Source organism: Lepus europaeus, chromosome 17 (assembly GCF_033115175.1).
Source record: "Lepus europaeus isolate LE1 chromosome 17, mLepTim1.pri, whole genome shotgun sequence".
NCBI lineage: Eukaryota > Metazoa > Chordata > Mammalia > Lagomorpha > Leporidae > Lepus > Lepus europaeus.
In genome coordinates, this window is record NC_084843.1 from 17713712 (window position 1) to 17729915 (window position 16204).

The 16204-nt window shown below is 48.0% G+C and overlaps 1 protein-coding gene across 3 annotated transcripts in view; it reads left to right on the plus strand.

Moving 5' to 3' along the window:
• Positions 1–6712: 6712 nt before the first annotated feature.
• Positions 6713–16204, plus strand: part of GPAM (glycerol-3-phosphate acyltransferase, mitochondrial) — a 61439-nt gene continuing 51947 nt past the window's right edge. For all 3 annotated transcript variants that reach the window (XR_009868371.1, XM_062215343.1, XM_062215347.1), the window contains exon 1: positions 6713–6919. The gene's annotated coding sequence lies outside the window, so the exon portion shown is untranslated. The remainder of the gene's footprint in view (positions 6920–16204) is intronic.

Below are 16204 nucleotides of genomic sequence, written 5' to 3' on the forward strand. Positions count from 1 at the left end.
ATAAGGGAAATTCTGGTTCTTGGTGAAGTTCAAATGCTTGAAGTGGTCAACAGGATGGGTCCTCTGAGAAACAGATGCTGGGGCGATGCTTGTCAAGGATAAAGGTGGGGGGAGAAGAAGTAGGCAGGCCTTGGACCACGGTGCAGGTTTCAGTCCTGTGAAGAAAGGATTGGTGGGAGGAGCCTCAGACTACAGGGGCTCCCCAAGAAAGTGTCTGCTGGGCTGCTGGAGGAATGCCACATGGGGCAGGCAAAGGCCAACCCTTGCACCCCATTGCACTCAGACATGGCACAGGAGCAGCCTGGGGGAAGAGTGGCCATGGCAGGGGTGCCATAGTGGATCAAAGGGGCGGCAGGGAGGGGCCAGCGAGGCTCCCTCAGCAGGTTCTGTTGGAGGGGAATCTGGGCACTGCCTTTCTGTGGCCACCATGGCATGCGCTGTTTGGCCACATGCCCTGGGCAAGTCTCCACGCAAGGCCCGGAAGCCCCAGAGATCCGAGGAACATCCCTCCGAGCCCAAGCCACGCAAGCCTAATTGGAGAGATCCAGCATGCATACTTGAACAAGCAAATATGACTGAAATAGCAGCAGAGGTGGTAATTAAAGTGGGGAGGAAGGAGAGGGAGTAATCGGGGGTTCTGGGACAGTGCATGCCATTGGTTCCAAGAGGGACCCTGCGAGGAAAGTTTGTGACGTTACCCCTTGGCATTTGAATGGACTGTGCAGGGTGTTCTGTGCCATTGCAGCCTGCCCCATGCCCACAGGTTGCCTCCATCTATTTGGCATCCACTGAGTGCCTACTACGTATAAGGCTCAGTGCCAGGTGCCTTGGGTATGTGGCTCTCTGGTCATAAAATCTAATATATGATATTGAAGGGACTATGGATACTGATGAGTCATTTAAGCCATTTAGAGAAATATGTGTGCGCTTGTGAGCGACTCTTAATGAGTAGAATCCTGATAATATTCAGTTGAGGCACAAGCAGAGGACAAAACCATTCATTTAAGCAACCATTATTTGCCAAGCTGTGTAACACACGGTGCAGTAGCAGGAAGGAAGTCTTGTCTTTCCTTTTATAATGAAACAATAGAACACATTTACCTATAGGGAAGTATGAAAACTATACACTAGGGAATCATGTAGTGCACTCCAACCATACCCATCACTCAGCTTCAGCAGTTATTAAAGTATGGCAAATTTTGTTTCATCTTTAACCTCACTCATATCCTACCTCTTATATAATTTGGGGGCAAACCCCCTCTGGATGTCATTTGCCTTCACATATGACCTCTTTGTCATGGAACTTCAAAAACATCATTGGAAAATGAAATCAAAATGTAAGTTTATTTTGGTGCAAAATTGTTTTGAAATCCATGCTAATTTTTTTCATAATAAATGTTCTCTGTGAACTTTTGGAAGATTGTGCATAAGTCTAAAACGTAAATTTGCTGTTTTTCTTTAAAATCATATTTGCAATACTGTTATCACACATTTCACTTTCCCAAGTCTCGATTTCTTATCTGTAAAATAGACATAACAGTATCTATTTTGTAGCATTATTAGCTATACCTTATGTATTTAGCTCAAGTCGTGCTTTCTATTATGATGATGATATACTTGAGAAATTGTGAATCAGAAGCCTAGAAATCCACACTTAAACAGGATATCAAAGCAGCCCTCAGGGCTGGTTCTGTGGTGGGCACTGGTTTGAGTCCCAGCTGCTCCACTTCCTATCTGGCTCCCTGCTAATGCACCTGGGAAAGCAGCAGAAGATAGCCCTAATACTTGGGCCCCTGCACTCATGTGGGAGACCTAGAGGAAGTTCTTGCCTTCAGATTTGTCCAGCTCTGGCCATTGTGGCCATTTGGGGGAATGAACCAGCAAATGGAAGATTTCTTTTTCTCTCCCTGCCTCCCCCGCAACTCTGCCTTTCAAATAAATCTTTTTTTTTTTTTTTTAAAGCAATTCTGACACAGGTGGGGCCTAGACCACGTGCTGAGACACTCTGTTCTGGTGTATACAGTGATAACGAGAGCCATCATTTAAAGCCATCAGTTAAATCAGGTCATCATCGGTAGCTTCATAGACCTTTCAAGACATACTCAAGGCTTTACCTTAACATTCAAGACTCTTTGGAATGTAGAGCCAGTGATTCTCAAATTTTAACAGCAGAATGAGATGTGATTTTGTTTACATGAAGATTCCTGGGTTATGTCCCTGGAGTTCCAGGAAGGTGTCTGGGGGTCTGTGTGTTTATTAAGCATCTGGAGACTCCTGGTGCAGGGGCCCTCTGACGACACCTTGGTAGCTCCTGACCAGGGGGAGCAAGACAGACACATCCAGAAGCCTCCAGAACTGACTCTCTGCCTCTGTAGAACCTTTGGTCACCGTGTGAGGGTTGACAAGTACAAGTATGTGGTTGCAGATATTGTCCACATTAGAGGTAAAAATCGGCAGTCCACAGGCTGAATTTGTCTTGCAAATCTGTGTAGGCTTTTAGATTTGAACAGCATTTAATTTCTTTAATCAGTTGCCAGTTAAAAAAAATGTTGGAAATTTCACCTTACAATCCACTTTCCCAGCCTCCCTTAAAGTTAAAAAAGATTCCATGACCCTGGCTCCATTTTCCATAGCAATCTTTGTCTGGAGGTGGCAGAAGCCCTGAGATGAGATGTATAATCCTCATATCACCCAGGCCCCTCCATTCCCCACTGATTGCCTCTGACCCATTTTTCTCATTTACATTAGCTGACAGGTGCTAAGATAGTTTTGAATCTGTCATATATTAGACAGTTTCCCCACTTGATTAAAAAATGTGTGTGTTTATGTATGTGTGCACGATCTGTCCTCAGTGCAGTTTAAGCTCAAATCAAAGAGGTTTTTTTTTTTTTTTTTTTTTGTCATTACATGTACTTTAATGATATCATGGTTGGATACCCACATTAGCCGAAGTTTAGACAAAGATTCTTGGATGAAAGAACCATCCCAGGAAAAGGAATTCGAAAGCTGTTTGCAGTATGGTTATTTTCCTGGTCAAAGGGACTGATTTCTCCATGCAGGTACGGGGACTGATGTACAACAGGAATACCATCAGGAGGCAAGTTTCCAAGCACAGACTTCAACACAGCCTCACAGAAATTAAATTAAAGCCACTGATCCCTCTCTCTGGAGGCAACAGAAGGTATGTGGCTAAAAGCAAAGAGAGACACACATGACTACGTGTGCACAGACTGACATCTGTATGAGTATGGATGTAGATGTGTATGTCATGTATTAGCACACATGCACACAAATGATGCTGGTGGTGCTAGAAAAATCACACAAAAGAAGGAATCTAAGACCTCTCTGTGCGTAGCAGCAGAAATAATGGAAAGGTCATGGGCCTTGGAGTCAGATGGCCTTAAGGTTCAAGTCGCAGCTCCACCAAACTGAGCTCAACTTCTCGGAGGCAGTCCACCTCTCCGAGCACACCTCCTTCCATAGTGTGACTCTTCCTTACGCTTGGAAGCCGTGTTTGTGAGGAGATAATGGGTGCCAGTCAGTGTTGCTTCCTCACCCCAGACGGAACCACTGGTAGCTGCCCGCCTCGCTCTGTGCTCCGATGCCCCAGCCTCCCTGGTGCTTGAGGAAGGAGCAGACTTCGAGGCACCTTTAATTTCCCACAAGTGGATCTTGTAGCCAGTCCAGGAAACCATGGGCCTTGGAGCTGGTCTGAGGCCACTGCCTGCCCACAGAGAGCTTTTCTGACCAAATTTTTCTGAATTCTGTCTACTGAATTTTGCAAATCATGGGCCCAACTGGATAAAATGGAAAATAAATGGAGTCAGTCTGATCGTGGTGCAGTGAATCCACTTCCCGGATCTGAGTGCTCTCACCGCTCCATGCCATCACTCTTCCTCTTACACTTTGCATTGGAATCTCTGTCTCAGGCTGCCTGTGGTCAGACCTGTGCTCGCCTGTGCTCACCTGGCACTCCCCCCCCCCCCACCATGGAGAGCCTTCCCTCCTGCTGCTGGGCTGGCTCCTCTCTGTGGGGCCTTGCCAGGGCTGTGGACTTCGGTGAGGGCTGGAGACCAGACAGGTGACGAGAATCCGGGTGGACTCCCACTCTCAGCACACTGGCTGTCCCACACCATTCCACCCAGCACGTCTGCTTACGCTGTGGATCAGGTGATCTCAAGCACCCAGATGATACGTTCTCGCCACAGGTCAAGCTGGGAACAGGGCCAGTCATCCTCTGGAGCCCTGCCCATGTTCTGTTTTCTCTGCTGCTTCTGTTCTGAATGGCCATCTTTCCCCATAACTTCTGACTTCCATCTTCCCTGTGCTCCCCCTTCCTATGTATGGTGCTATCCTCACCCTGTACTGCCCCCACCGAAAGACCCCCTTCCTCTCACCTGAACAACCAGGCATCTGCAGCAGCACTGCCCTCAGTTAGCTATTCGGAAGGAAGCTAGCTGATCTAGCCTGTGCTGGGGAATCGGGTTTCTCTCTGCCTTAGTTGTCAATGACTGGCTTGCCAGCTCTGTGCCTTTCGGGAAACTATTCCATCTTTCTGGGTGTTAACTAAAATTATTACCAAAAAAAAAAAAAAAAAAAAAAGCAAACCAACAATAACAACTATTGGCTTAATTGTCATTCATTTTTTTCATAAATAATGATAAAACCTCCTTTTTTCACTCCCTCCTCCCCCCGGAAGCCAAGACTGAATGTGGAGAACAATGAAGAGCTCTTTTGTGTGGGAAGAGCTGGAGTAGGACAAACACAGCACTGGCTTTGGTTCCTGACTGGGTAACTTTGCATAAGCTACTCAAACTTTCTGATTCTCCAAAACCTCACCTTTGAAACGACAATAAAAATGGCATCTTCCTCTTGCCTGGGGTTGCGGGAGGATTCCACAGGTGACTGTGCTTCACGCACTGGGAAGATGTGTGCAAATATCAGACTTGGCTCCTGCTAAGCTGTTATGACTTCTGGCTGGAGAGAAGTGCTTTCGTGATTCAATCTCTCCACTGCGTTGTGTCCTTCTCATTTCTTTGCAATGGGGTGTGAAGGTGTGGATTCTGGGTAGTGGAGATTTGTACGTGAATGTGCATAGCAGCGTTATTCACAAGAGGGAACCAACTCAAGTGTCCAGCAGTGGATGGATGGGTAGACAAACTGTGGTATATCCATGAAATGGAATATTATTCAGCAATGAAAAGATGAGAAATGAACCTTGAATACACGTAGTAACTGACAGAAGCCCGTCATAAAGACTGGAAATATTCAGAATAGGTAAATCCACCAAGCAGGTTAGTGGCTTCCTTGAGCTAGAGGAGGGATTTTTGAATTTTTTTAATAGGGGTTGGGGTTGAGTAGGGAGGGTGGTGACTGCTAATGGGAAGAGGTGGATTTTTGGAGTGATACAGTGTTCTAAACCAGATGCTCCACTCTGTGAATATACTAGACACCAATAGTTACACACTTACATGGGTGGGTTGCTTGGTATGTGACTATGGCTCATTGAGGCTGTCTCATGTTTTTCAAAAGGTTGGAGATATAACTTCGCTTTTTCTTGCCAGTAGGAGTCCTACAGGGAGCTCCCCAGGAAACAGTTTGGCTGCATTCTACTCCCTGGCGTGGGGATGCTTCCGGTCCACCTCTGAGGGTTTGTCCCTTGTTCCCTTTGGACAGCCCATCCCCTTTATGACGAGTCCCTTCCTGGAGCCTGCCACTGGTTCCATTGCTCTAAGGACCTCTTTGATTACCTCCTTTCTCCATGCTACACATCTTTCTTGAGGGTAGGGAGTCATGCTAGGTTTGGTCATTTTGGTGCTCCCAGGGGTTAACACAGTTTTCAATAGAGTCGATGCAAAAGAAATCTTAGCTAAATAATGGTTATTCACATAACAAAAGCATTCCTTCAATGTTGAGCTCTAATAGGTCAATATCATTTAAGAATTGTTCGCAACTCCTCAGGGCCTATATGAGGCTCACAGGGAGTTGGGCAAGTTCCTCTGCTTCTAGTCTTTGCAGCAATTCAGCTAGGAAAGGAACCACAGATGTGTCCAGCGTCACAGGGCCATTATTCACCCCCAGGCTTGCTAAGTCCCTCCTGCTTTACAGTGCCTCTTCTAGCCTATGAGAGCAATGATAGCTTTGGAAGTGGAGGGTGGCTGGACAGAATTAGAAAAACCCCGGGTCACTACTGATGCTGGTCTGATAGCAAAAGCATGGGAAGCGTGTCCGATGTGTGAGAGCAGTCACCGGGGTGTCCATGACCGCCGCAGGGGCTCCATCCTGGAGCTGCACATCTCGTGTCAAATATGCGCCTGACAGTGACCCCAGGCCTGCTCAGTCCATTCCAGCCTCTCTTCTCTGATACCTGCAAGAACTAGGAGCCTGGGGCTCCATCTGACGACTCAGGGTGCTCAGCTGCAGCCCTGCACCAGGCACCTCCACAGCGCATGAGGTTATTGAGCTCAGAGCTTCACTCCCCAGTTAGAAAACCCCCACTTGGCAAAGCCTAGAAGACACCACCCACTGCATCATTAAATTATAACAAGCCCTGAAACTCACTCCAGAAGCCTGGGCCTGCCTGCCCTTGTGGTCGGAAGCAAGCATGTGATTGGCTGGCCAAGCTCAGCCTACCAGGCCTTATCTCTGGCTGGTTATTATTTGATTAAAGAGCCTTCCTCCTCCTGGGGTGTTGCAAAACTGCACCGGGAGAGCTGGATGCTTCCCCGGGGACTTTTTCTGAGGTTATTGCCGAGCACCCAAAGTCCTTAGGCCTCTGGCCATACAAACAGGAACCCAGCGGAGCTCGACCTGGTTTTTTATTCATCCACAGCCTGGGGCCACCTTCTGCAGTGTCTCAGACAGCTCTACTGATCAACTGATTGGAAATACTCCGAACACCACAGAGTCACGGGTCCAGGTATTTGAACGTTTTGGTAGGGGGTGTAATTTTCTGGGATGTCATGACATAGGGGTAGAATGGATGGGAGTGGGATGGGATGTGTTGCGGATGCAAAGTGCAATGCACGAGAGGCAAACACAGCAGAGGAAGCTGAAGAACTTGGAATCTTAGAATTCACCAGAGAGCCAAAGCCAAGGCTCTTGGCATGAATGGTTTGCATCTGGAAAGCGGTGCCAGCACATTTGGGATGCAACATTCACACCTGCATGCCTTTGCTCCCCAGGAAGCCTTTCCCAAGGTCTTGCTACTCTTGGCCTGCACGTAATCCTTCACCATTTCTCAGAGCCCCCAGGTCCTGAGAGGGTTTTGGATACTTTATATTAAGTCCAAGTGTATCCATCAATTCTGATCTGTTCATGGGATGTGGCCAGCAAGGGGTCTGCTGAGTGGCACAAATCCTGGTGATGTTGGCTACAGAGAAGAGTAGCACTGAGCACCGCATTTATGAGAGTTTGCTTCCCTCTTTGCTTGAGATCTGTGTTTGATGCACGATGTCTGTTCTCATCCGGCCACATTCCCCACTCAATGGTGTTTTTCTGAGTCCTGGTTGAGCAGAGACAGCTCGGTCTGAAATCTGTCAGAGCTCATGTCAAAGGACTTCCTTGCTGCAGATGGACGCTGGGCTCTGCATGGGGCCAGCAGAGATTTAGCCACCTGGAATGAAGATGACAGGCCGATGAAATGACAGACTGTCTGCTCCAATTGTTAGGTTTGGCTTGGGTGGCTGAGGAGGGGAGGATGGGATGCAAAAACAAGGAAAGCAATAATGTAATTCTAGAGTTGAGTAGAGACAAATGCTTTCATGGCACATCCATGTCCTTAAACCCGATTTCTTTCTAATGCATTGTAGGCTAAGAAATAACCATGCCAATGGCATTTCCTCTTGGTGGCTGACACTGGTCTCAGTTGTGTCCATCCCTGTTGCTTTAGTCCTCACACGTTTGTATCCAGGTTGTACCTGTCTTGTCATCTGTAGTGGGACCATACACGGCCATGTCCCCACAAAGGTTCTTCGTAGATGGAGGAGTCTTCTTCCAGCCGACCCCTCTGTGGTTCCCCAGGGAGCTGGCTCTGCTGTGGGCCCAGTGGATTTCCTGGGACTACTTGGAGTAATTGGTCTGACAAGTTTGTCATAGTGAATGATGCTCTCTGTTCATTTTAAGGGAAATGCCAAGACTATGCAGGGGGTTTTGTCTCCTGGACCTGACTCCTCTCTGTTCTTCCAAAGGGCAGTTCCCTTGGCCATCCTTGCATGGGCAGGGGCCTGCTTGCTGCTTTGACCTCCTCCCTCACCCTTCTCCGTCTCTGTCTTTCAGTTCTTTGCATCCACTGTGGTCGCTAAGGTAACTCCTCCCCTTCTCCTCTCTCAGGACCTCCCACTCAGGAAGACCTAACCTAAGGCCCCCCATTGAAGGGCCTCTCATTAGTCTTGTGTTAGCAAATCGTCCAGTGTGGGAAAAGAGCCATTCAGATCATAACAATCTTGCTTCTGCCACTGCTACTTAGGTTGTCTAAGCCCAGTTTCCTCATCTGTAAGGACTTCTCCCATGGTGTTACTTTGGCTATAGAGATTCTGTGTTCCATCAATGCCAGCTGTGTGCCTATGGTGTGTGTGAGGGGAGGAGAGTAGCTGGGAAGGCAAGGAAAGCTGGCTGCCCTTGTGGGAGTTACAACTGAATGTGAGCTCCAGGTCTGGAAAATTCACTCAACTGTGGCATTCCCATCTGTGATGAAAAAAAGAATCAAGGGTTCCATGGAGATGGAAGTGGGAGCTGTCAAGAAAGGAATCCTTGATGAACCATAGCATTTGATGACCTTGACCTGAGCACAGTGGGTGGTCCGTGTGGGCCACCCTGACTCCTGTCCAGTGCTCTGCCCCAGCTGCCTCTGCTGATGGAGACAGGTTGGGCCCACACCCAAGAAAGGCCAGGGAGCGGGAGGAAGACTCGAGACTGTTCTGTACCCTGAACTCCCCTTTCTCTCAGCACCTCTGCACCTTCCCCAAGCTGGAGGCTGGACTCCTCACCTCCTTCATCCTCTTTGCAGGAGCTGCCTCCCCGAGCACCTACGTGCCCAGCCTGGGCACTTAACCCCCCTGGCCGCTGCTCTCCGAAGGTGAAATTCTGAGTGCAGGGAGAGTGGGAGGGGAGCTGAGGGTTCGGGGATGGCTCACGGGCAGTTCCTGGGCTGTTGGCTCACGCTCTCAAGGCTGCCCACTCACCCCCACCTCCGCCAAGAGCATCGTGTTCTTTTGCGCTGCACACAGTGTCTTTTTGTGGTTCTCTGGCCAGGACCTGAGGGACAGCTCTTGTAAGAATTGGTTAGCATTTTTTCCAGACAAAGCTAGCAGCCTGGGAGGTGGTGGGAAGGATATGTCTGCAGAGAATGATGTAAGGCCCCTGCTCCTGAAAGGGTGGTGAAGCTGACGTCTGTAATTCCGCCCCCCCTTCCTGCTGTGGGGTGGGCAGAGGGAGACTTTGCCCCTTTGACCTTCAGGGTCGTAACAAGTCTCTGTCCCTCTCCTCTTCTCTGCCTGGGGCCTTGCTCTTGCCATCAGCATCTGGGAATCAATCCCTGCCCGTGGTTCACGGCTCTCAGGGCCTCGTGGGACTTCCCAGGGCATCAGCGTTGGAGCAAGCAGTAGCAGTGGGACTTCCTGGTGCACCTCTCTTCAACATGGGAATTCTGGATTTGAAAACTCCCTGTTTGATGGGGTGGTTACAAAGGTTTGGAGGCTTGAGAAAGAATCAGAGATCTTCTGGCATCAAACCCCAGTCCCAGAGAGACTTTGAGTGGCAGCGCGTAGCCCAAGGCACAACCCTGCCATGACACAGGTCAGGTAAGAAATATGACAGCAGAGCTGCAGTGCAAAGTTTAGCTTCACAACTCTTCTCCCAGAACCCTCAGCCTTGTTAATTTCACTACCATGGTGGGACCAGGTTCTGTAACTGCTGGCGGCATTTCAGATATAGAATGGACTCCCTGGTGTCAGGCAGAGCTAGTGCTAATTAAAACACTCCATCAGCACCGTGGGCATGCCAGCAGCAGGCAGCCTGCCTGCCTCCCCGCTGCCACCCCACCTTGTCCCAATGCACTTGCTGACCGCATTTCTCAGCTGTCCAGAGCTGGCCAGAAGTGTGGCTGAGCCTCGACCTTCAGTGTCACACCAGGAATCAGAAAAACAAAATGAAACAGGCACCCAAAATGAGTCTCGGAAGCAAGCAGCAACCGTGTTCCTGTGGGCGGGACTTTTCTCTACAGGAAGGGGGCCGTTACTGTGGAACTTGACCCCGAGGGCTGCTGGTAACCATGTTGGGTTTTGTTTTGCTTCACTTTTGAGTCAACTCCAAGACAGTAACTGTGAGGAACAGGGCCTGGGAAAATGGGGAATTCTGCGATGGAAAGCTCTCTAGGACTTGGCAGTGGGAAGGCCACAGGACCAGGTGGCAGCAGCAGCAGTCAAGGGCCTGGCTTCTCCCCAGCCTCAGCCTTGCCCCCACCCCACCCCTCCCCCCAGTACTGCCGCAGGGACCATGGGCCAGGGAGAAGCTGAGTTTTTGATCAGAGTCCCCAGGCACCTCTCTAGGGCAGCCACAGTCCTGACCCTCCCATCAAGCTCCCCTTGGGGTGCGTTTTAATTATCTTGTGGGATGCTGCTCAGGCTGAGGCTGCTGGCGAGGTGGGAGTGGCCCCGTCTGCTGTAGCAGGCAGAACAGCACGCACTGGTGGGTAACAGAGGGTGTGCCCTCCAACGCTCAGTGCACACAGGTCTGTGAAGCGGCACTGTGTGTCCCTGGTGCCTCGCCACTGCTCCTTCAGTGCCCATGTGCCACGCCAGCTTCCCTGCCTCACATCTAATTAGCTCTGTGACTCAGGGAAACAGAGCACAGTGGCTGCTCTCACGGAGCCCATAGCCCAGTGGAAGAGATAGGGAGTTGAACAGGAACCAGAGTGCAGCCTTGCAGAGTGGAGAGTATAACCGTACAGCAGGGCAGTGTGGCCGCAGGGCAACCCCTAGGCTGCAGTTCTACCCCCTTGCCCTTCCTACCCTCACCGGACAACACCCTTTCCATTCCAGTTTGGCTTCACTCTAACTCTTCTGCAGTCAGAAGAGTTTGGAGATTGGAGAGTTCGGAGGATAAAGATCGGTTCCTTGTTGCTCGTGGGCCCCATATTCTTGAGTGCAGATGGGTATTGATCTCTGATGTATTTAACAGTCTAGGGCGACATAAAAACTAAGGACAAGGTGCCAGCATTGTGGCATAGCAGGTAAAGCTGCCTCCTGCGATGCCAGCATCCCATATGGGCACTGGTTCGAGTCATGGCTGCTCTACTTCTGATCCAGCTCCCTACTAATGTACCTAGGAGAGCAGTGGAAGATGGCCCAAGTCCTTGGGCCTGTACCCATGTGGGGGGCCCAGAAGAAGCTCCTGGCTCCTGGTTTCAGCCTGACCAAGCTCTGGCTGTTGCAGCCATTTGGGGAGTGAACCAGCAGATGGAAGATTCTCTCTCTCTCTCTCTTCTTTCTCTCTCACTCCCTCTCACCCTCCCTCCCCCCCTCTTTTCCTCCCTTCCTCCCTTTCTCCCTTCCTCCCTCCCTCTTCTCTCTTTCTTCAGCTTTGCCTTTAAAATAAATAAAATAGAATCTTTTAAAAAAACTAAAGTTGCACATCTTTAATAAAACTATATATATATAAATATATATTCAGTTTGAGGGACTTTCTGTGATTCTTTCTGCTTGTTGAGATGTGAAAAGCTTCTTTTATTAAATAATGGTATTTGTCAGTAAGCAATTTATGTTCAGTTTAATTTTAATATGGTAGTTCAAAATCTAGGAAGCATTATCCAATCAACTAGTTATAATGAGACAAACACCCATGCCCGAACCCAGGCAGGAGCCCCTGGGGTGTTTCTCTTAGCTTCTGATGTCCCAGTCCGCAGCAGAATACCCAGACTGATATATTCAAATTCCACTCACTCACCCCCAAGACACTTAGCTAGTTGCGGCAGCTGAATCCTTAAATAGAAACTTTTGTTTGCTTGGCGTCTCAAGCTCTTGTATGTTTAATGCTTCAAGTATCTGCTTTCTGGGCCAAACTCATGAAAATCTAAAGGGGCATTATCTGTATCAGAGAGCAGTTGCTGTGGAAATAAAAGCCATTAGTACTCAGCGTTATCAGGATGTTTAATTTTTCATTGATACTGCAAGATAAAAGTTAATCTTCCGAGTTGTGTTAACCCAGGTCACCAGCTTCTCCTTTGATGCAGCTTGGAGACAGTTGCCAAAGATGCCAGTACCCTAGCTTGGGGTAGCCAAATTTTAGAGGCCCTGTATTCACATGCTCAGGTTAGAGGATTTTGCAGGCATAGGATCTGCTCTGGTTTCATGTTGTCTGATACTGCATCTGGTAACTGACATTTCCATTGTGGTCTGGGATATATTGGGGTAGGGGGGAGCATGGAGTGATGGGGGAGAAACTTGATGGATAGGAGAAATTCAGACAGGCCACATCCCAGTAATCCAAGTGGTAGAGTTCAAGTTCTTGGGCTGGAGTCGAATGTTTCTGTGTTAAAGGTTGTTTAAAATAAGCAAGTCGTGCTAAGTTTAGATATTTAGCTGCAACAAGGGTTTGTAGTGCTCATGTTTGCAAGGCTGGCTTCACGCGCGCTGTAATGGCAACAGCAAAGGAAACTCATGCTTGGACTGTGTGCTTTCTGAGGTCAAGGGTGTGCTTTGTGTCTGACACTGATGGAACTTCTCTCTCTCTCCCTCCCTCATTCTCCCTTGGGCACATGGGAAGACAAAAACTAGTTGTTGGTGACAATGATAATGCAAATGACTCTACATTTCCTAGAGAATCAGTGTCTGAAAGTTTTTATTTCGACCTACAATGACCAGCCAATTGTTAATATCCTTAACTTGCCTAGTTATTCAGCTATTAAAAGGAAGCTTTGAGTTGATCACTTGTTGGGTTTGCAACCCCAAGAAAAGACAGGAGTATGAAGCTGTCGGTGGCAACAGCCCCTGTGTTCTGAGGCTTGGTCACCCCATCTACAACTAGTCCTGGCTGCTTATTCAGGGCCTGCTCCAGACTCAAGAGCGACAGGCACTGTCCACTTGAACTTGACATTGTCATGCTTCACCTGTCTGAGGCTTACACCAGCTGCACTTGGCCCTTTGGGAGCAGACAGCCCTCTGGCTGGCAGTAGTTTGAGGACCTGGCAAAAACATTGTAGAAGGCTTCAGGGTGTGTTTACCATCACAGCTCTGCCAGTAACACGTTGTGCGGCCTTGGGCATAACTCTTTATCTCTCTAGGTCTTGTTTTTCTCCTCTGTACAGTGGGTTGAATTAGATCAGAATCTCTCTAGCACTATGGATATTTGGGGTCAGATAATTCTTCACCATGGGGACTGTCCCGTGTGTTACAAAATGTTTGGTGGTATTCTTGTCTCTATCCCTTGGATGCCAATAGCGTATCCCCCTTCGACCAAAACTATCTCCAGACATTTGCAAATGTCCCTTGGTGAGCAAAATCACCCCAAGTTGAGAACGATTGGATCTGATATCTACCTCAATTTGAGAAACCACATTAAGAAGTATGAATGCATCTTATGTTATTGAGCTACAAGTATGTGTGAGGCAGTGTGTTAGGCTTTGCAGATTAATATGTATTTTTAGATAACTCATTGATAAAGTGCCATCTATGTGATGCAAATCTGAACTGGAGACCCAAACAGGCATGGAGGTGGAGTGGAGGAAAGATAGATTCCCTATTGGGCTGCTTTCCAGTCACTCATCTCAGTTTCCTTATCTGTAAAACATGAGCTTTATACATTGTTGGCAGGACCTAATGCTCAGTATATAGGAAAGCAACCAGAGCATAGTAGAGAGTTCATAAAATAAAATTGGTTGCTCTTTTCTCCCTCCCACCCCTGAGGGAATGGGATGTGTGAAAACCATGAACTTTGCCAGTCTTGCCCTGCTGTCTCTGGAAATCCACACTTCACTCTACTCCTTCCCCGATAGATCATCTTACAATTCTCCAGGAATGCCCCCTCTTTTTTTTTTTTTTTTTTTTTTTGAGGTGAGCCACATCTGTCTTAGCACCAGAGCATTGGTATTTGGGTCATCCTTGAAGGGGATGCTTTCCCATCAAATAAAAAAAAAAATCTGCAGCAACTAGAGATTTGTAGACGCCATTAAAACATCTCTCTTCTTGCACACGCACGGACAATAAGGAGTGAAGGATAAGGGAGCTGCTGCTATCTGTGCTATCAGCATTGCTCCTCCTGGAACACAGGTTGCACCATGGGTGTATCACCTCCTCTAAGTTCTCAGTATCTCAAGGGCAAAGATCAGACCTTGGAGGCCACAGCAGTTGCTGCACCATCTCCTCCATGGAAAACCTCTTGGTATTTAATAGCCTGGCATGGTGAGAGGCAGCAAGGCACGGTGAGAAGTTTAGGGTGAGGGTGTTTGCAGCTGGACTTTGCTCTGTAGTTGAACACCAGCAAGGAACATTGGCACATGAAGACAGTGTCGTCCTTGAAAAAATGAGGCTCCGGCTCAAATCCCAGATCTCCCACTTATTTCTGGGGGACCTAGAGGAACTTCTGTCACCTAGCTGAACCTCAGCTGTCCGTTGCATCTGAGAAGTCTAGGTTGTAAGAGTCCCTCCCTTGGGAGGCAGTTGTGACAGCTAAATAACAGAAGGCAAGGGAAGCACATGGGAGTGCTCAGTACCGAGGCAGGCTTCTAGTCCTAGACATCACCTTAAATAGTAATGATAAGTACAACCGATGTCGCACAGCAGATGACAAGTGCAAGTTGGGGAGGTGAAGAGGTATGAGGTTGGATCATTCTGTTACTGATAAGGAAACAAGCTTAGAAATGGGAAGACTGAGTCAGGGTCCCCTCGCCCTAGGTACTGTGGAAGGGAAGAGCTGGGAGAGATATTACATCTCTAAAGTCACCTTCAGACTAGTTCCAGTGCTGGGGCTGCCTTTCTGCTCAACACTTGAAAGCCCATGTTTAGAAAATTGCACAAAGTTGAGGAAAATAAAGTTGCACAGTGACTTGGTACACCGTTCCTTCACAACTGAGTATTTGGGGCCTGTTGGGGATGGAGGTTGATGCAAGTTTGTTAGAGTGTTGGCATGTGAAATCACGTATAATTACAACACTAACAGAACCTTGGTTTAAAAGAAATAACTTATTTCAATTAAACTCTACTGTAGTCTTGGGTAATGATTTCAATCAAGAGGCTGAACTGGTAGTCACAATTTATACCAGAATCATACCTCTTGTTTTGCCCTTTTTAAGTTAATGGTTTATTTTCTGGCTATCTTTCTTAATTAGAGGGGCTCATCATGCATAGAGCACACATTTTAATACTTTTCTTTTATCCTCTCATCCCCATTTTTAGCCCCATTCTTGTGTAGCATTCATAGGATGATGAATTAGAGGAGTGATCAGTAAGCAGGGACCCCTGGACAAGATCCTGCCCACAACCTGTTTGGCTAATCAAGTTGTACCTGCACATAGGAACAGCAATTTGTTATGTATCATCTATGGCCTCTTCCCCCCTACAATGGGATTCAGTAGATGACCTAGTGGCCTGCAAAATCTGAAATCTTTACTATTTGACCATTTACAGGAAAACAAAAAGGCTGATTCCTGGCTTAGAGTATGAGGGTTGGAGTCGAACATGTCTGAGGTCAAATCAGGTTTGGTTTCCCACTAGCTGTGACACTGGGAACATTGTATGACCTCAAGAATAATAGATAGACACCCACCTTGTAAGGGTATTGTGGAAATTCAGTGAGAATTTGTAAAAAAAAAAAAAATGTACAGCCCTGGGCCTGGCACAGGGTAAATGCTCAATGGGACCTGTAATGATCATCCATTCTTTTCTCCAGCAGGTGTACATCTAGTGACTTCTCTGTGCTAGGCCTGGGGGTTGGGGGACAGCAGAAAGTCCCCATTGTCATGGAGTTTACATTCTTTTTTTCTTTTTTTTATTTTTCTTTTTTTTAATTATTTTTGACAGGCAGAGTGGACAGTGAGAGAGAGACAGAGAGAAAGGTCTTCCTTTTGCCGTTGGTTCACCCTCCAATGGCCACAGCGGTAGCGCGCTGCGGCCGGCGCACCGCGCTGTTCTGATGGCAGGAGCCAGGTGCTTCTCCTGGTCTCCCATGGGGTGCAGAGCCCAAACACTTGGGCTATCCTCCACTGCACTCC